A 22,469-nucleotide genomic window follows, 5' to 3' on the forward strand; every position below is an offset into this window, starting at 1 on the left:
GTTTTCACGATGAACTTATGTAATGTAATAGGCCATAATATAGAGAGGTGGAACCAAGGAGGAGGGTAGCCAGGGTTGGAGCCTCGACTAGTCTCAGAATTTAGTTTAAAATAATTTTAGAGCCTCCTATAGGAGATTGAATGAGAGGAAGATATCATATTAACTACCGGGTTAGTGTCAGATGAGTTAATCTAACTCAAACCTAACCAGATTAGTATTTTTGGGTCACATGTAATTTTACTATGTATCTCTATGTTAATAGTGACATTTAAAAATATAGTAGGTTGTAGTCATATTTCTGAATATTTTATGTCGTTGTTTGATTAGCAGGTTAAGCATAGTCATTCAAAAGTCTGCTAATATATCATATTTGATTCTGTAATGAGTTTACAGGTCACATGCAAAACTATGGAAGTTCGAATCATGTTTGCAACTAATAATTGTAATTCTATTACTTTTATTAATTAAACTGACATATAAACACATGGAAGAATATAATAATAATTTCCAATATTCGTATCATTTTATGTCATTTTCGAGTTAGCAGGTCAACCCTAATCCAACCCTAAAGTGATCAATTGCCTACTAAACTATACTCAAACACTATAATTATGTGTCATGTAATCGATAATGCGTAAATTTGTCACCTATAAGCTACTACTAGTAAAATGTAGAGGAATAATAGATAAAATTAGGGTTGAAAGATGATTTTCGTGTCATCCTAGATCCTGATTCCGATATTGATAACATAATAAAGACAGTAATATATCTAATGTAAATTACAACATCCCTATCTACAGTGGCGAGGCAAAAATATTATCACAAATGGTGGTTTTTTTTTTTTATTTATTTATTTATCTAAGACGGAGGTTTGATAGCAACAACAAACGACATAACAATAGCCGTAGAAGTGGATTGGTGAGAAACAATAATCTCATAACATGTATTAGAGCCAAATATTGGGAGTTCAATAGACAAATTTTTTTTTTAATAAGAAGATAGATTTTCAGGGATTAAATAATTTTCGTCGCTAATTTTGTTAGGATTGTCAAATTTGTCACGGATTCTAAATTGCTGAGGGAATGTTTATATTTAATGACAATAATTTCATCAATATATTTAGTTTTCATTATTTTCTCTTAGTAACCCCCTGTAAGTCCGCTCCTGATCTTATTGGTCTTGAAGAGCTGCTGAAAGCTTAACTCCAATCATGGGCTTTTATAGGAAAAAAACTCAACTCATACGGGTTAGGCACTTTTTAATAGTACAATTATCAAAATAATGAAATTAACTAACATCATTTGATACATCATTAATCAACATGCCACGTCATCAAGACAATATGTCATGTCAGTAAAAATCAGCATTTCATATCATCAAAATCAATTGTCACGTCATTAATGTTATAAACAACTATTACAGTTAGTGAACATGACATTAATTGTTTGAAGTGTTTCAACAAAAGGTAAGAGAAAAAGAAGACATAATTTATTTTGTTGTTTAATCAATCAATTTAATGATTCCATCTATCCTCTTTCGTTTTAAGTAAACCTCAAACTCCTATAGCTCGATTAAACACCCCCCAATAATTTTCTATTCTCATTCCCCCATATACTAGTTTGCTCTCTTTCTTTTTAAATTTTACTTTACCTTATATTTTAATTTTTTTTACCGTTTATTTCTAAACTAATTTCATTTTTAATTGTTATATTTATTTATTTTTAATTTTTTTCTAATTCTTGTACTTATTTATTTTTAAATTTTTTCAGACTAATTTTATTTTCGATACTTGTACTTTATTTTATTTACATTTTTTGCACCAAAACTTTTTGCTACATTTTTATTTTTTCATTTTTATTTTGACTAAAATCCTTAAAATGAAAATAAACTAAAAATCTCATAAAATAGAGCTACAATTCCTTGTAACAAGTGTGTAACTTGAGAAAGGCCGACCGAAACCATGGGTGATAGGTTAAGTAGGGGTCCACAAATGTTTGCCACGATAGCACAAACGTGGGCCCAGTCTAACTCATTGGCCGGCCCCACATATTCATCCTTTTCATGGGTCCCCCCCTGGCCCATATTGATGGAGGAATTGAATAAGAGTATAGTTGTTTGGACACGTGTACATCATGAAATGAAAGGAAGTGGGGACCAGTTTCACCAAGCAATATGGAACTGCACCCAAACTGAAGTTGACATGACTCAGCTTTTCTTTGTATTACATTAACATAATTAATAATAATTATTACACTGTTTTATCATGTTTAAATCTTGATCTGTTAAGCAATCCACCCGATCCATCTAAATCCGTCTTTTATAAATTGAGTTTAAATATATGTATTTAATATTTAGAGCTTGTTTGGCTTACCTGCTATTTGTTGCGGTAGTTTGATGTAACAGTTTGCTGTTAAAAAAAACTGCTTTTCTAAAAAACGGATTCACTGCTTTGGTAAAAAACTACTTTTTAGCTATAAGAAGCAAACAAGAGCTGTCTAACCAAATGCTTAAAACCTTCCATTTTTTTTTATCTTTTAGCAGTATTTTTAATTTAAAATATCAAAAAAATCATTTTTTAATTATTATTTTGTGAAATAGTTAATTTATCCAATTCATATAAAACCTTTTTTATTTGGCCTCTGCCGGGAGGCTGATACGTAATAATAATGGAGATTGGCTAGGAAGGTTTGGAGTGAAAATTGGATGGTGCACTTTTACTTTGGCGGAGCTATGAGGAGTGTATCTTGGGATGAGGCAAGCTTGGAAAAATGCTTCCGAAAAGTTATGGTGGAAGTGGACTCGTGTGTTGTAATCAAGCTTTTAATGGGTTTGGTGGGGATCCATCATCCGAACTTATGGATTATTACTCAATGCAGAGAATTACAAGATAGAGATTGGTCCATCACTTTACAAGATACTTACAGGGAAAGCAACCGTACTACTGACTGGTTGGCAAACTTTACAGTTTTTTGTAAATTGGGTTTTCATGAATTTGATATACCCCTGCAGGCTTTCAGGGAACTCTCACTGAAGATTGTCAGAGTTCGGCTCGCAGTAAAGTTATTCGTGTTTGAGGCTTAATCGTTTCTTTTTTCTCTTCTCCCCTTTTTTCTTTTTGCGCCTAATGCGTTCCATGTTAATTCAAAAAATATAAAAACTTTTTATTTGATATTGTTGAAATTAAGCATAAAACATTTGTGTAACTTAAGCAAGTGATGTGTTTATCGCTTATTTTGGTAAATTAAGCATAAAGACTTCTGTGCTTCAGCTTATTTTGGTAACCTAGGCAAGCGATGTGTTTATCGCTTCGCTTGATTGTTTTCCTTCTTTTTCACTTTGAACGCTTGTAACCTCTTATTTTTCATTTAATAATATTAGTTTGGATCTACGGATTGGGGTGGCAACATAGTTGGGATGTCTATCCCTCTCCCTCGTACCACACTTTCAAGTAAAAAAAAAAAAACATAAAACATTTGTAAAATTTAAATATTTTTTTTTTTACTTTCCTATAACTGTCCCAAGAATTTATCAGCCAATCCAATTCGGCCTTTATATATATATTTTGTTAAATATGAATTTAGATGGACGGATTTAGATTCAAAATTAAACTTCAAATTTAATTAGGTCGAGGGCTATTCATGAATAGATTTATTCAAATCTTGATTTAATTATTTTCCAATATTTAAGAATACTATAATGCAATGAAAATGATAGTATATCTCTATCTTTTTGTTTTTTTGATAAAACAATTCTCATATCTTTTCAATTGATGCTTATAAGAAAAAAAATGGTATATTAATTATTAAACTTAAATATTCTTAGGGAATTATTTGAAACTCTTTCTCTTTTTCTTTTTCCTATAAAAAAGATCTTTCTTTTTCCAAATAGGACCAAGTAGGAAGTTATTCTGTTAAAAAAAAATGCAATATTAGACTATATATTGGATTAAGCATAATTCTTGGAGAACCAAATAAAGAATTGGATTGAATTTTTTTAAATTTTTTTTTAGGACTAAACTAAATTAAATTGGTAGAATTTTGGAAATATTCAAACTCCGAATAAGACCGAGCATAGATTTTAGAGATGATTTAATCAGACTGACTATTCGATTAATAAGATCTGAAATTAGATTGAACTTTTAACTTTTTCTTTAGAATCAAATCAAATTATATTGTTGATTTTAGATCAGATACAATTCTGAAAAAAATTCAAATTGAAGTTGTAGGAAATATATTCAGGCATGTCCATAACTTAGATGAGTCGAATAAAGATTATATGGGTAATTAGAGTTCCTTAATTACATGCTATAAATATATAACTACACCACTTAACGCTAACCTAATATATACAAGAGAGAAAGAAGTTGTCTCCCTTCTTATCCCTCATCTGCAGAACCCTTCTCTCTCTCTTAGTAATTGCACTTAGTTCGTGGAATCGTCGTTTTTCCTTTCCAAACAATTTTGGCGTAAGAGTTGCATGATCAACAATACGTTGTCATAGTTTGATTCTTTCGTTGTAACAACCAAACAATAATTTGCACTATAAAAGATAACTTGATTACCCATGATTTATATTGGAATTTACATGTGAATAATTCCTTCAGAACCGAACTATTCTCGCCCCTAATTAGATATAAAATAAGTATCCATTTACATATACAAATGAACAAGACATTATAACGTTTTATATTTCACACTAGACATGATTTAGATATTGAGTCTGACTCGTAAAATAATCAATCTCTATTGAAAGCAAAATTTTAGTATGCTCATGGAGTATTATGTTAAGTCACGCGAGTTTTGAAGTAGTCTTGGTAGTTGTTAATAATTCCTAGATATTAGGAGCAATAAGGAGTTTCTTTTATCTAAACCTAGTCTTTTGTATGTATCGGGCTACATGTGCTTATGAGAAACATTAACTTTTCTTTAGGCTTTTTGTTTCATGTAAGGCTATTTGAAGCCTCGACTGCTTTTCTTTCTAAATAATAAAGGGTAAATAATTATAAGGTCTTTATGTTTTTGCTTAATACGCTAGTAAGTTTATCATATTATTATAAGATCCTTAAGTTTTATCTTAATCAATTCTTTAGTCCTTCCATTTGTTTTTGTAAATGAAAGTCCAAAATTAACCCTAGTTATACAATTAAAAAAAATATTTTTTAGTGTCAAATTTAATCTAATTTAATTTTAATGAAGTTTTTGAACTACATATCCACCTAAATTAATATATTTGAAAAAATGTATTTTAATTTTCTTAAATTGTAATTATTTTTTTCTTTATTTCTTAATATAGTATCTTTAAACTAACATTAAATATTATTATAATTTTTTTTTTTATAATTTTTTAAAAATCATATATTTTCTTTTCTTCATTCATAAAATTTATTAGAACTGTAATTTTTTTTTACAATAATAGTCTTACTCCTATTTTAATAATTTTTGAAATATTTTTCATTCATTTTTTTAGTTAATAAATTTTACGTTATTAAAAGTTCTATAATTGTATAAAAATTAATAAATCAATTACTTTATATTGGAGTTTATATTCGAGAAATTGTGATTATGTAGGAAAAAAAAGAAAAAAAAAAGAAAATAGAAAAAATAGATATTTTATTATTAAAACATAAAGTAAAGGGTAATTTTAGTATTTCAAAATTTATTTAGTATAGTTTGACGATTGACCATAACATGACTAAGGAGTTGACAAAAAACAAAAACTGAAGGACTATATAATTATTTCTAAAAGCACAGGGACTAAGTAGTGTATTAGGCAAAAACACAGGGACCTTATAATTATTTACCCAATAATAAATACACTTGTTTTTTTTTTTGACAATTGTTTATTGTGTTCAATTTTTAACATTTGGTATCAAAGCCTTCTCAAACAGGTCTGATTGAGAGAGAAGAGAAAGTTTCTTGAGAGAAACACAAGAGAAGAGTGAGTAGAAATGGAAGAAAGCAGCAACAACAATAGTATCTTTGTACAACCTGTTATCCCCAAATTCGATGGCTTTTATGAACATTGGGCAAAATTGATGTAGAATTTTCTCCGATAAAAAAGCTTATTGAAGAGCAACAATGGAAGGAGAAAAAGGTGAAAAATTATCTTTATCAAGCAATCGATAGAGAATTCATGGAAGGTACTCTCAATGATGATACATCCAAGCAGATTTGGGATTCAATGAAGTAGAAATTCAAAGGGTCGACAAGAGTTAAGAGAGCACAACTCTAAACCCTAGAAAATGAATTAAAAAATTCTAAAGACGAAAGAGGGAGAAACAATTAAAACCTATTTTGGAAGAACACTTTCCATTACCAAAAGCATGAAAGCATGTGGTGAAAGTCTCAAGGAAGTCGATATCACGGGAAAGATATTTCAATCTTAGTTCCAAAATTCAATTATGTGGTATGCTCAATTGAAGGATCCAACAATGTGGATATTTTAATTGTCGATGAACTCCAAAGTAGCATTTTAATCTATGAACAAGAGATGAAAGGGTCGGTTGAGAAAGAATAAACCCTGAAAGTCATACATGAAGATCAGGGTGGAAGAGGTAAAGGCGCGAATAGAGGTAGAGAAAGAGGCAGGGGTAGGGGCATATTATCCATTGACAAAACTGTTGTAGAATGCTATAAGTGAGACAAGTTGGGTCACTATCAAGACAAATGTCCCAATTGGTACAAAAGAGCCCATCATTCTGAAATTAATGATGAAGATGAGATGTTTGTAATGGCATAAGTAGATCCCATACAAAGCAAAAGGGAAGAAATATGGTTTCCCGATTCCGATTGCTCAATTAACACGATTGAGAATAAAGAATGGTTCACAGAGCTTGATGAAGAGCTGAAGCATTCTGTAAAGCTTGGAAATGATTCCAAATTGGCGGTGATAGGGAAAAGGAATATCAAGTTCAAAGTTAGAGGTCAAGCTCAAATTGTAAGTGATGTGTTTTTGTGCCTAAATTACGTAACAACTACGTTACTATAGGTTAATTACAATACCATGGAATCATCCTTTTGATCAAACATGGAGTTCACAAGTTGTATCATCTGATTCATGGTCTTATAATGGAAAGCAAAATGATTGCAAGTAGAATGTTTGTATCATCACAAATATTCTTATAGCATTATCCTGTTGCTTTAACACACAAGTTGAAGAAACAAGTGAGATTTCGGAAAAGATATGACACTAGAGCTACAAAAATCTTGCACTTCTCCACAAATACCTTAAGTCTAGTGCCCTTTTGTTTTAGTTGCTCAATATTCTTTCATTCTTTTCCTTTGTAATTCTTTTCATTTTATTTTAATAACTTCTTCTACAAGCTGGGTTTCCTTGCTGGTGCCAACGTAGTTCAGATGAGTTTGGTCTCTCCGTCTCTAGTTTTTCTGTCTTTACTTAAAAAAATAATTGAGAAAAATAAAACCTAGAGATACCCTAGATATAGATTTTCGGCCCACGCACTTTTTAGGGGACAAAATTCTCTCTCAAACTTTACTCACAGAATTACCTACTTCATTCATTCGTATCTTAGTTCGTGTGGATAACATTAGAGGCAATCTACACTTAGTTGTTATTCAAGGTTGATAAGGAGCGTGTTGTCTTCGGGTTGATATAGTTCGTGAAAGAAGATTGACAGATCTACATGAATACTTCGTTTGCAACGGTAGATAGTTCTTCAAACAAGGTAAATATGTTTAACCCTTTTGATATGAAATAACGATTAACAGGTCCTAGGGTTAAAGGAAATAGACATTTTTTTTATTTTTCCGCTATGGCTACGTTCTTCTATTTTCTAACACCTAGTTCTAATTTACTGCGACTATATATATTCCATTTTTTTATATAGGTTGGATCTAGTGGTACACGGAGAAGGTTATGTATGGGTTCCATTGCATCTCGACCACCATAATAACGAGTGGAGGTAAAAGGATACAGAGTGTTGGAGCACCTTCAGTCGTCAGGAATTACACCTAAGATAAGTAGTTCAAATCCATTGCTAATAGAGAATGGGTAAAAAAAACAAGTTGCCAGCCTTTACGGGCTTTTGCACTACAAGTCTAAAAACTGGCTCTTCCGGTCTAAAAGAGGGTATGAGGATGCTGTAATCACACTCTCAAACTCTCTTTCGATCTCCGCCATTAGTCTGACTAGAAGTTCCATCTTTGAAGAATCTAACGTATTTTGAAAGTGATTTCTATAACCGAAATCAACAAAACTTAGTGAAAATTTCAGGAAATAATAATAATGCAAAAAGAATGAGGAAGAAATTATTTATGGGGCTAATTACAAATCTAGCCCAATTAAAAGGGTTCATTTACATATCTAACTCACTTTGCTTCCATCTCACCAAATTAGACATTTTCATCCACTTTGGAGAAAATTATCCTTAGTTCTATTCGATCGATCCATCTGCTCCTGCTTCTTCTTCTTCTTCCGCTTCATCCGCTTCTTCTTCTTCTTCGTTTCAACTTCTTCTTTGGTTCATCTTCTTCAATTTCTGATACCAATCGTTAGCGATTTTTGAGATTATTAAAGTACTATGTTCAATTTCCCGTAGAAATGATATGTTTTTGGCTTATACGCCTACTTTTCTCACTGATCTTGCCTCTTTCTTCATTTGTAATGGTATCGTTTCAATTTTCTCAATTTTCCACCATTTTCCTCCATTGTTGTCGCATTTATGACAAAATTTGTCGCATTCGTCACAAATGCGACAACAGTTGTCGCATTTCTTCGCAGACGCGACAACTCTTGTCGCATTTGGGACGAATTCGTCACAAATGCGACATCGCAGCAGTTCAATTGTTATATTTTTTTTCTTTCCCATTTTTTGAGCTTTCCATCCTAATCCTCTTCCATAGATACTAATTCTTGAAAGGTTGAACGAAACATAATCTCTTCTCTCTATAAACCACCATCTTTTCGTCGGTTTGGGATGGTGAAGAAGATGTTGAGAGTCTGAGGAAGAAGATGAATTGAAATAAGAGTATTCTTGTCCAAAGTGGATGAAAGTGTCTAATTTAGTGAGATGGAAGCAAAGTGAGTTAAATATGTAAATAAACCTTTTTAGTTGGACTAGATTTGTAATTAGCCCTTATTTATGAGATATTAGTATTGTTTCGTAAGATACTTGTGTTGGAACTAAAAAGTAAATATTTGGGGTGAGAGATTTGGCAACAAATGAATAGTTGTAATAAATATGTTTTGTTAATAACGATACATAATTAATTAAATATGTTTTGTTAATAACGATACATAAATATGTTTTGTTATTAGTTCAGTTTAACCATTCAATCAGTATTCGAATTACAGACTAAAATACATTAAATACTTAATAAGAGAGCTTCGTTTTCCAATAAAAAAACTCACTGATGATTCGAATCTCGACTAATTTTGACTATTAAACTAGAATATCGAATGGGAGACAAAAATAAAAATAAAATAACAACAAAGACACATTTAAAATGGAATACTGGTTTCTTTTAGGATTGAATTTGTGTAACAGGTATAAATTCCATCATGTATTATTGATGCTTTTTGAATTTTAATGACATTTCCCCACAAATTCTTTGCCAATATTCTTAGCATAAATCATCAAATTATCCATGAATTCAAATGGTTCTCCATATGGTTTGAGTGTGATTCCATTTTGATTAATATGTTCTTGGCCGAGTTAATGTTCACTAGGAGTTCGTCCAAGATCGGGTCTGTTGTCTACGCATAGCTAGTAATGACATGATTTGGATTCCGCACTTTTCGTGAAAGACATGTTGCGGCTGACTCTGTAGCAAAATCCGAGGTTAGTTATGTTGATACTAGATAGGGTTGTAAATGAGTCGAGCCACTCATGAGCGGTTTAATATTCGACTCGATAAAAGTTCAGCCATATTTGGCTCGATTTATAAACGAACCAAGCTTGAGCACGCTGAAACTTGACTCGAAAGCTCGATTATAAGTTTATGAACAAACTCGATTATAATGTTTATGAACACGCTCATGAACAAGGTTGGTTCGATTTTTTTATTATAATAGTAGTACTTCTATAAATGCAAAAATGTAAAATAATATAGTTTTGTGTTAAAAGTTTTTTTTAAATAAACATAATTAATCAATATAGTTTATGAGTTATTCGCAAACGAATTTTATGAATAAAATTAATGAGTTGCTCACGAGCAGTTCACGAACAAGATGTTGAACTCGAGCTCGTTACTTTTCGAACAACCCAAGCATAAGCATACCAAAGTTCGGGTCAACTCAGGTCGATTGCAACCCCAGTACTAAATGGTGGTATGCATATCCAAATGTTTGTTCAGTTTTTGTTTTCTAAGATATTAATAGAAGGTAGAAGCTACACTTGCTTTGTTTTAAAAATAAAACTTATTATTTTATAAAATGTATTAAATGAATAAACTAAAGGTTTCAAAGTAAATAGGTTTTTAAACAACTCATTAATATATTCTATTTGCATGTAAATATTATTTGATATATGATTTTCAAATTTATTGAATCCTCAGTGAATTATAATCCCATATACAATACATTAATGTTTTGGATATTAAAAAATTAGATAAAAATATAAAACTCGATTATTATATACATTGTTCATACAACATTTTTTAGGGATGATCATAAAACATTTTTAAGAGTTAAAATAACTAATTTTTATAGTTACTAAAAGTTTAATATAAATAAACCTTCTGTAAATTACAAAACATAAAGTATTATATATTACCCTAATAGTCGCTCCTTCCTGCGAGTGTGCGTGTCTCTCCTATAGTGAGATTTGATTGTTCTAATCGTGGTGTTTGATCATGTTGAAGCGACTGGTTTCGGGATAAAGTGACGATGACAAGTATTTAGATAACAATAAAGAGAGTGAAGGATTGGATTTTATATCCGCAAAGACACATGACAACAGGAGGGGAAACAGATTGACTATGGTAGGAAAGTTTTTGACCGATAGACAGATTAATGTCATTGCCATGAAGGATATGTTAGCGAACCTCTGGCGATCGATATATGGAGTTACAATTATAGAGATTGGTACGAACCTATTCAATTTCGAGTTTTCCATGTCACTGATCGGGATAGAGTATTGTAGGGAGGCCCTTGGTCCTTCGATAATAATATTCTTGTATGGAATGAATGGAAGAGTGGTATGGCAGCGGCTGTAGTGTGTCGATTTCACTGCATTTTGGATTCAAATTTATAATTTACCTCTAGGGCTTATGTTTGACAACATTGGCAAGGATGTGCAACAAAAGGGGAATCAAACTCAATCAAGCTATTTTTCGAAACTAAAAAGGAGTTGAATAGAGTGCTGGAGTGTGTGGCGATTTATTGGAAGCAACATGCTAAGATGCTCTGGCTAGGCACAAGAGATAAATATTCCAAAAAAATTCACGCTAGCGTTGCAGAAAGAAAGAAGCAAAATCAACTTATTCATGATTAGGGAGGGTTGTGTTCATATTTTCTTTATTTATTTATACTTTCTCTAGTTTATGCTCACCCGATCTCGTAGTGGCACTGTTGTTCCTATTGATCTTGAAATTGAACGTACTCTTTGTAGGATCAGGAGAGAGATGGCAAATGTCAACAATGAAACCAACCGTGAACAATATCCGCCAAAATAGAGGAGGCAACGACACGAGAAAAATGATGGAGATTTTGGCTACATATAGGCCACAAAACCGTAATGGAATCATCGCCCCAACCATTCTGACCATCAACACATACGAAATCAAAACAAGCATGATCCAACAACTTGAACAGTTTGGAGGGAAACTTCATGAAAATCCTAATAAGCATCTTGATAAATTTCTTATGTGTCGACACTTCTCGACAAAATGGTGTTCCGGCCAAGGTCGCCCGTCTAAAGTTATTTCCTTTTTCTTTGACATGTCAAGCATTGGAATGGTTGCGATCCTTGTAAGCAGGATCTATTACATCTTGGGAGGAGCTCGAAAAGAAGTTTTTTTCCTACTACTTCCCGTCATCCAAAACGGTTAAGTTTCGGAACGACATCACCTCTTTTCGACAACTTGAATACGAGACACTTCATTCAGCTTGGGCTAAGTTCAGGAAATTACTCCGAAGTTGTCCACATCACGACATCCCCAAGCACGATCTAGTAAGTACTTTCTATCACGGTTTGACTCTCACTAATCGTGCAACTGTGGATTCCGCAGCAGGTGGGGACCTTTTTAGAAAGTCGGCAAATGAGGCATACGAGCTTATCAATGAGTTCGCAAGAAAGAGTGTCCAATGGCAAGAAGATCGGCTTGCCGGACCATCGCGACACTAAACGTTCACCGTGGAGGATGAGGCTCCGAAGAACTCCATGGCAGAAATGAACAAAAAACTAGATGTCTTGATGGCACAATTGAGCCTCAACAATTCGCCACATGTCCTGATATGCAACCACTGTGGTGGCGTCCATCATGGTCGAGATTGCCAAGCCAGAAATCCCTTCGTCGGTGATGCCAAAAGCGTAAGTTATGTAAGAGGAAATCAAAGGTATAATTCTAACTATAACTCTTATCCTAACTCAAATGCTTATCACTATCACAATAATAATAACAATAACAAGGGATGGATGCCTCGACACCAACACTCAAACTTGTCGTATGGCAATAATCAAAACGTGTTGAAGCTCTCATCCGATTTTAATCATGAGTACAAGGAGCAAGGATTGGGTTAATCCCTAAATGCGCAAGGAGGTGAAACCTAATAACCTCCAAGCAACACGCAAAGATCAAACGGTAATAAATCTTCTTAAAGAAATTTCCGCACATCTTGCTGATAACGAAGCATTTTGTAAGGATTTGGGGCACCAAGTGACCCAACCAAATCACCAACAACAAGAGAGACAACAAGGGTCTATTCCGACCAACACCGAGCAAAACTCACGACAAAAAAACCAATAGTCTGCACAAGCGATCACACTCTGAAGTGGTAAGGGTTTGGAACCACCGGTTCAAATATTCAATCCGCTCCAGATGTAAGCAACTCCGATTCGGACCCTAAAATGCCAACTTCTTCGGGTAAAAATAAAAATATTAGTGATCGAATTGAAGCTTACGTACCAAAGCTCCCATTCCCTCAAAGATTAAAAAAAGATAAATTGGATCACCAATATGCTAAATTTCTGAAAATCTTTAAGAAACTTTATATCAATATTCCATGTGCGGAGACATTAAAACAAATGCCCACATATGCGAAATTTCTTAAAAAATTTCTTACGAAGAAAACAAAGTTGGAACAAAATGAGACCATAGCGCTCACGGAGGAATGCTCCGCAATAATAATGAACAAACTTCCACCCAAACTTAAGGACTTAGGGAGCCTTTCCATCCCATGTACAATCGAAAAAATGTTGAATTTAGTCGAGCTTTATACGATTTAGGTGCTAGTATTAATCTAATACCTTTATCTGTTTTCAGGAAGCTCGGGTTGGGAGAACCGAAGCCTGCCAACATGACACTCCAATTGGCCGATAAATCCATTGCCCGACCCAAGAGAGTAGTGGAGGACGTCTTGGTGAAGGTAGACAAATTTATCTTCCCTGCCGACTTTGTAATGCTCGATATGGCGAAAGACGACTCGGTACCAATCCTCATAGGGAGACCATTTCTTGCAACCGTGAGAACTCATATTGATGTCCACAAAGGTAAACTCCGGTTGCAAGACGAAGAGATAGTATTTAACGTTTACAATTCCATGAAATTTTCATCTAATACCATGGAAGATTGTAATTTCATAAACTCTATGGATCATATTGACATGTTTGTTAATGAAATGTGTGATAGGTATTTCACAGAAACCTCTTCGGATCCGAACGACATTGAGCACGAGGAAGAGGAGCCAATGAACATCCCGTTTGAATACTCTTCTGAAGTGGAACAATGCTTGTGGGCAAAGAGTCGGTCCGAGTGGTTGGACCAAGATAACAAGCCAAAACCCAAGTCCTCTTTAGAACAACCACCGACTTTGGAGCTCAAACCTTTGCCTCCAAATTTAAAATATGGTTTTTTGCAACCTCCTAATTTCTTACTGGTTGTTATATCTTCTCTCTTAACAGAAGACATGGAGGAGGCATTATTTGCGATGCTACAAAAACACAAGGGAGCTTTTGGATGGACGATACACGACATCAAGGGTATTAGTCCAACCATTTGCACGCACCAAATATTCATGGAGGACGAGGTCAAACCCACCGTGCAACCTCAATGACGATTGAACCCCAACATGAAAGAGGTAGTGAAAACCGAGGTAGTCAAACTCCCCGATGCAGGTATCATCTATCATATCTCTGATAGTCAGTGGGTAAGTCCGGTTCAATGTGTCCCTAAAAAGGGAGCACAACGGTAACGGAAAATTATCAAATGAAGCTAATCCCCACAAGAAATGTGACGGGGTGGCGAGTGTGCATAGACTATAGGAAACTTAACGAAGTCACCCGAAAAGATCATTTCCATTGCCGTTCATTGACCAAATGTTGGAAAGGATGGCGGGACACAAATTCTTCCGCGCCTTGGATGGCTTGTCCGGTTATATGCAAATTCTCGTTGATCCTTCGGATCAAGAGAAAACGACATTCAATTGTCCATATAGGACATTTGCATATGGACGGATGCCATTTGGGCTATGTAACGCCCCCGCCACCTTCCAACGTTGCATGACGACCATTTTCTCCGAAATGATTGAGGACTTCATGGATGACTTTTCTGTTTTTGGGTCATCCTTCGAAACATGTTTGACCAATCTTGACCAAGTCCTTCAACGTTGTGAGGACACAAATCTTGCTGTTAATTGGGAAAAATGTCAATTCATAATCCAAGATTTTCTTGTTTTAGGACATGAGGTGTCCGGGGAGGGAATTGTGGTCGATCCAGCCAAAATCGAGGTAATTGAAAAATTACCTCCACTAATTAACGTAAAAGGAATCCAGAGCTTTTTGGGTCATGTGGGTTTCTATCGGAGGTTCATCAAGGACTTCTCAAAGATAGCAACCCCATTGACACAATTGCTCCTTAAAGATGCGGAGTTTAATTTCTCCCCCAAATGTCTGACCACATTCAACACACTTAAGGATAAATTAATCAACGCACCTATAATAGTGAAACCCGATAGGAACCTCCCATTTGAATTGATGTGTGATTCAAATGACTTGGTCGTAGGTGCTTGCTTGGGTTAGAGGGTGGATAAACTTTTCCGCCCAATCTTTTATGTTAGCAAAACTTTTAATGAAGCCCAACAAAACTATTCCATTACGAAAAAAATGATAGCCGTGGTTTTTGCATTTGGTAAGTTTCGAGCATACCTCATATTGTCAAAAATCATCGTGTATACTGACCATGCAGCCCCTAAGTATCTTATGACCAAGCAGGATGCTAAGCCACGCTTGATACGGTGGATCCTTCTACTCCAAGAGTTTGATATTGAAATCAAAAATAAAAAAGGAGTAGAAAATGTCGCGGTCGACCATCTCTCTCGCTTGCAGAATGAAGAGTCCAAATCTCCAAAACCTGTGGCGATTAAAGAAACTTTTCCGGATGAGACTGTTTGCGGTAACCTCTCTCCCTTGGTATGCCGACATGGCAAACTTCAAGGTCGGTAATGTTCTTCCCCCTCACCTTACATATGAGCAGCATAAGAAATACTTTCACGATCCTAAAAATTACTTTTGGGAAAAACCATTCTTGTTTAAAACATGTGCCGATAATATCATTCGTAGGTGTGTACCAAATGAAGAGGTAAACAATATACTGCATATGTGTCATACCCAAAAACCCAATGGGCACTTTGGCCCAAGTCGAACCATGGCGATGTGGCTTTTATTGGCCAACGATGTCGAAGGATATCTAAGACTTCGTCAAATCTTGTTACGCTTGTCAAAGGAGCGGAAACATTTCTCGAAAAAATGAAATGTTCAACAAGGGATTCTAGTTTGCGAACTCTTTGACGTATATGGAATAGACTTTATGGGAGCTTTCCCTAAGTTGCACAACAACTCCTACATTTTGGTAGCAGTTGATTACGTCTCTAAATGGGTAGTACCGCAATCAATGTATAAAGAGGACTTGTGTTTTGGCTTGCTATCCGGATCGAAACCCTCGGACCGGCTCTTTACCCACAAGTATTGCTCCACTTCAGAGGAGTATTCAAAATGGATATTCATTGGCTCCTCTTCCTCGTGCTCAATGTCGTTCGGACCTGAAGAGGTTTCTACGAAATACGTATCACACATTTCTTTAACAATAGGATCCATAGAGTTTATGAAATTACAATCTTCCATGGTATTAGATAAGAATTTCATGGAATTGTAAACATTAAATATTATCTCTTCGTCTTGCAACCGGAGTATGAGTTTACCTGCATGGATATCAATAAGAGTTCTCCCGGTTGCAAGAAATGGTCTCCCTAGGAGGATTGGTACCGAGTTGTCTTCCGCTATATCGAGCACTACAAAGTCAGCGGGGAAGATAAATTTGTCTATCTTCACCAAGACATCCTCCACTACTCCCTTAGGCCGGGCAATGGATCTATCGGCCAATTGGAGTATCATGTTGGCAGGTTTCGGTTCTCCCAACCTGAGCTTCCTGAAAACAGATAAAGGCATTAGATTAATACTAGCACCTAAATCGCACAAAGCTCGACTAAATTCAACATTTCCAATTGTACATTGGATGTAAAAGCTCCATAAGTCCTTGAGCTTAGGTGGAAGTTTGTTTATTATTATTGTAGAGCATTCCTCCGCGAGCGCTACAACCTCATTTTGTTCCAACTTTCTTTTCTTGGCAAGAAATTTCGCATATGTGAGCATTTGTTCTAATGCCTCTGCGAATGGAATATCGGTGATTCAATTTATCTTTTTTTAATCTTTGTGGAAAGGGGAGCTTCAGTATGTAAGCTCCAATTGGATCACTAATATTTTCATGCTTACCCGAAGAAGTTGGCATTTTAGAGTCCGAACCGGAGTTGCTTACATCTCCCGGTTTGTCGCTTACCTCTAGAGCAGATTGAATCTCTTTTTGAATCAATGGTTCCAAACCCTTACCACTTCGGAGTGTGATCACTTGTGCGGACTCCCGATTTTTTGGTCGTGGGTTTTGCTCGATGTTGGTCAAGAGAAACCCTTGTTATCTCTCTTGTTGTTGGCGATTTGATTGGGTCACTTGGTGCCCCAAATCCCTGCAAAACACCATTTTGCCGAAAAGTGTCGACACACATAAGAAATTTATCAAGATGCGCATTAGGATTTTCATGAAGTTCCCCTCCAAACTGTTCAAGTTGTTAGATCAATTGGATTATGCTTGTTTTGATTTTGTATGTGTTGGTCGGAGTGGTTGAGGCGATGATTCCATTACGGTTTTGTGGCCTATATGGAGCGAAAATCTCCATCATTGTCCTCATGTCGTTGCCTCCTCTATTTTGGTGGATGTTGTTCACGGGTTGGTTGGGTTGCCTTTGGTTGTTTTCGGGTTGGTTTCATTATTGACATTTTCCATTTCTCTCTCCTGATCCTACAAAGTACGTTCAATTTCAAAATCAATAGGAACAACAGTGCTACTCCGAGATCGGGTGAGCATAAACTAGAGAAAATAGAAATAAATAAATTGTAAAAGATGGTTAACTTCCCTTATGACCGAGCCGACAGTGATGTATAATTCCTACACTAAAGACAAATATACGGTGTAGTTGGTGCAGTAGAAATAATCTCACCCGACCATTTTGATCGTATCCTCGAAATCTTGCAACCAACCTTTGTCTCTTAAGTAGAAGGAGTCAAAAACTGGGAAAGCGGTGCACTTACTAGGGAGACGTCGTGGTAACGATTTGCTTTTTTCTCGGAATGGAGGAAAGAGAAACCATTTTGGAGGGAGAGAGGGGGAAGATTGGTGTTTAGTGTGAATGGTGGTGGTGTGTCGTGACGTGATGTTGTTTTTGGGAACTCTCTCGTCCCTTCTTGGTTGGAGTGACCGAGCGTTTAATGTGTGTGCTTCTCTTTCACGTCCCTTCCCCATCTATAAATAACCACACCATTTCCATTCTTCCCTCACACCACACCTAATTCTTCTTCTCCAATCTTCCCTTTGTGTTATTTCTTTCTTCCTCTTAAACACAAACCCCGATCATTAGTGAGAGAAACACACGCACTAAACGCTCGGTCACTCAAACCAAGAAGAGGTGAGGGAGTTCCTAAATATAACATCATGACACACCACCACCCGCACCAAACACCAATCTTTCCCTCCAATACGGTTGCTCTTTCTCCATCCATTCCGAGAAAGAAATAAACCGTTATCTCAATGTCTCTGCTAGTAAGTGCACCACCATCCTAATTTTCGACTCCTTCTACTTAAGAGACAAAGGTTAGTTGCAAGACTTTGAGGATACGATGAAACCGGACGGGTGAGATCATTTCTACCGCACCCATTACATCGTATATGCACCTTTAGTGGAGGAATTCTACACCACTACCAAGTCGGTCATAAAGGAATATAACTACCTTCTACAACCTAAACTCTCAACAAAGAATGGTTTTAAGCCCACTGCCAAATTATAGTGAGCCTCTATCCCTAAATTAACGGGCCCGATGATATGAATTCATAGAAGTATTAGTCATAAATTACGAGGTTCAACGAGTTCAATAAAAAAGACCTCCAAACACGGCTAATCCAAAACCCCTTCCTTCACCTCCTCCACCAGTTCATAGCATTCATTCATCTTCACTAGGAAGGCAGAGTTGAGTTAGATCAATGAGTCTGAACTCTTCCTCCTTTATTGTGTGGAGCATGACTTGGGTGTGGATCCCACCAGTATTATCAAAGACTCCCTTGGGAGTATGAACAAGAAAAAGAAGGTCAAGCTTGGGCTCGGGCACATCGTCACAATCATTGCCCAAGACAAGATCGGGAGGCACTATACGTCATGGCCCTCAAACCAATGACGATCGAGGCCACTCATCTCAAGTTCATCGACATCCAAACGAAAGCATGTAGCTCCTAACCCGCACCCCAACATGGCCAAAGCTACGGGGGGACCATGAAGAAAAAGACCACAAAGCACACGCCGAAAACTCATGAGTACACCGACTATAACCAATTGAGCGCCCAGCTAGATATTTTGAAGTTGGCACAACATCAAACCCGAGTTATTGCTCAAGAAACACAATCAGGTTGATTCATTGATCACAAACCTGGGTTGATCAAAGAAAGAGCCAAAGAAAGAACAAGTTTTAGAACAATAATACAAGCCACACAGCGTGACACAGCCCACACGACATGTGGCCAGAATAAGCATAGGAAGACTATTGACTAAAAGATCAACAACATCTACCCCAATCAAAGACAAGCCACACGAGGTGTCACATGTCCCACACGCCATTAAGCCATAGTTTTCAATCATTTTATTCCATTAAGTCAGTAAACACATGTTGTTTCGACTCTTTTATTAGCACAATCTGATTCACATCACTCCCAACAAAAATAAGATCTTCCTACGGTGAATACTTTCTGATATGCTGCCAACTGCTGATAATCTCGTGAAGACGTGTATTACTACTACACGTATGTCATGCGTTTTCTGCCCTATGATGGAAGATGCCTCTCACCTCTTCTTTTATTTCCCTTTGGCCAAATCGATGTGGTTTTCATCTCCCCATATGTAGGTCTGATGTACTTCGTGGTTCTTCTTGTAGTCAAATTTGGCTGAGCCTAATTGATTGAATACCTTCCCTTCCTATTTCCTTGCATGCGCTTCTCTGGCTTACTTTACTCTATGCCAACTCTAGAAAGCACAAAATGACTATATTTTCAATCAACATCTTTGGAACATAACAAAAACTGTCACTAAAGTTGTGATTATGTATTCGAAATGGAAATATTCACTTTCTACCCCTGACACAATTAGTCCGCCCCGATCTTCAATTCAACAATTTCTATTATGATCCAAACCTTGCTCTAGTTGGATAAAGATAAATGTGGATGGGGGCTTTATTTTGCAATCCTTGCTCAGTAGCAGTGGCATTATAGCCCGTGACCATTTGGGTAACACTATTAGTTGTCGATGCGAGCATTATTCTTCTCTTAAGTCGAGCTTAGTGTCTGAAGCTCTGGTAGACAGTGTTATCTTTGGTTCGAAAAAGGCTTTCAACGTGTGGTTTTTGAGATTAGCATGATCATTACTAATATTATATCTCTCTCTGAATCTTTTCATTCTGTTTCCTTTATCTTTGCTGGTAGATCTTGTAATTAGGCAATTCATAACTTAACTAATAAATTTTTGCATAAACAATTCTGCTCCTACTACATGGTTTCTCATCTATGGGAACACCTTTCTATGTAATTGTTTCTTTGTTTTCTTAGCTGGCCTCTCAAGTCGGTTATATATATATATATATATATATATATATATATATATATATATATATGGTTCTTTTTCGGCAATATATATATATATATAATAGGATTTACAATTCTAGCACCAAAATAATTTTTACCTTGTTCTAAGACCCTATTTGTTCCTATAAAAAAAATGACCCTGTTTGTTTACTATGAACAATTTTTTTACTATGAACCTGGATATAGAACAAATTAATTAGGTCTTATACCCAAAGGGAAAAAGAAACAAAGAAGAAATAATTTCACCTTCAACATTATTCTCCTCCTCAAACATTCTCTGATATCCTTTGCCGCCGCGTCATACATCATTTGTATGAACATTGTTGGATTCTCAGGCTGCAAAAATCAATGTCAATCATTATGAACGGCAATGCAATAAAAAGCCCTAAATTCACATGAACTTACAAAAAATCCACTGCCGACTAGAGTGGCATCATAAAGGTATTTATAGCTTTTATAGCTATTTCATCAGATGGATTACTCCTGCAAGCATTCTGTAAGAAATTTAAAGGTAGGTTTAGATGAAAGGTTTCAACAATTTACATGAGAGATAAAAGACGTGCATTTAAGCTTTTTGTAATCAGATGATCAGCACTGATCTCTAAGACAATTTTGTCTCTGATGAATTCAAAGTTAGTATCCGTGACTGTTTCAGAATCGTTTAGCCGAAATGCAAAACCACAATGTGATGATTTCTCCAATCCTTTAGAGATCTGGACACTTGCAAGAGTTGCCTTGATCCAATCGCATGTTTTCTCAAGCTAATGAACAGACAAATATTCAAAAAAATATTCCAATAAAGATAGAAGAAATAACCGAACAAGGAAAAAAATTGATAAACAAAGGCAGAAAATCTTGATAGGAGTTTTTAAAGATTAATTAAGGAAAGAATCAAAAGCAGCAAATGCAAAGCATTAAGAAATTTAGAAATAGAAAGAAAGAAACAGAAAACTGACTCGAATGGATTCGGCCTGATGATCTGCTAATTGGCGAAGAAGATATTTAATACCTTGCATGTTGTCGAAGGTGTCGTTTTCAACATTAACAGCAGCAGAGAGTGCTCTATTGAAAGCTTTCGGAGATCCTACGGAGCGGATCGGCAGCGGCCGCATGGAAGAAGAGACTCTGTGAACGAAGGAACTGAAAGCCCATATCTAGAGTATCTATAGAGAGAGAGAGAGAGAGAGAGAGAGAGAGGGCTTTTGGCAGATAAGATTTTCAAAAATAGGGTTTTAAAACAAGGGGGTTTATAGGGAAGATGTTCTGCGGCGAAGGCCCATTCAGCCCTTAATGGTTGGGTTAGGGCCTTTTTTCTCGAGATGTTACAAATACGGTGGGTGAAATACATGAATATCCTAATTAATTATAAAATTACAACTAAGTTATATTATCAAACTTTTTTTTTGACAGCAAACTAACAGAGGATTTTATATATGAAACATCGATACATCAGTGGCTAACACAGAACGTAAAAAACCCGGTTCTGAATGCCAGACAGTAGGCGTAACCAAAGACAAGGCCTCACAAGCTAACCTATGAGCCACTTGGTTGGCAGACCTTTTAGCAAAAACAACAGAAACATTCCCTATACATTGTATTAACTGACAGCATTCCCTAATTACCATACCAAACTCTGATATATCGGTTTGATCCGCAAAACACGCATCGACGACCTCTTTAGCGTCCAATTCTAAGAAGATCCCCTCCCACCCCTGTTGCTGAACCAGACGCATCGCCTTTAGAAGACCAACTGCCTCAGCCATCCGCGGGAGGACAATTCCTTGAACAGCCTGCGCAAATGCAAACATAAACCCACCTGTGTCATTTCTTACCACACCCCCAATCCCAAATTTATTGATTCCCCTCCTAACAGAGGCGTCAATATTAAACTTCAAAAACCCAGCCAGCGGAGGATGCCATACAGCAGATCTGCACACCGGGGCCTGAGCATGTTCGTGACTGATTGCAGCAGAAAAAGAAGTAAAAAAATTCCTGCACAAACCCGCAACAATACGAGGAGCAACGGGAGAGTTTTCCCAAATACCAGCGTTCCGCTGACACCAC

The 22,469-nt window shown here is 35.9% G+C and overlaps 1 long non-coding RNA gene across 4 annotated transcripts; it reads right to left on the minus strand.

Annotated features, from left to right (window-relative positions):
* Positions 1–9,180: 9,180 nt before the first annotated feature.
* On the minus strand, positions 9,181–21,564 carry LOC136216873 (uncharacterized). 4 transcript variants are annotated; one of them, XR_010683391.1, is made up of 4 exons: positions 21,415–21,564; positions 20,811–21,166; positions 20,652–20,741; positions 19,359–19,791 (listed from the first exon to the last, which is right to left on the minus strand). It is a non-coding gene; the product is annotated as an uncharacterized lncRNA (long non-coding RNA). The 4 variants fall into 4 exon arrangements; XR_010683390.1 differs by having other exon boundaries at positions 21,362–21,564; XR_010683389.1 differs by lacking the exon at positions 19,359–19,791 and adding an exon at positions 9,181–9,782 and having other exon boundaries at positions 20,811–21,564.
* Positions 21,565–22,469: the final 905 nt, after the last annotated feature.

The sequence above is a fragment of the Euphorbia lathyris genome, chromosome 2, assembly GCF_963576675.1.
Source record: "Euphorbia lathyris chromosome 2, ddEupLath1.1, whole genome shotgun sequence".
Classification (NCBI taxonomy): domain Eukaryota; kingdom Viridiplantae; phylum Streptophyta; class Magnoliopsida; order Malpighiales; family Euphorbiaceae; genus Euphorbia; species Euphorbia lathyris.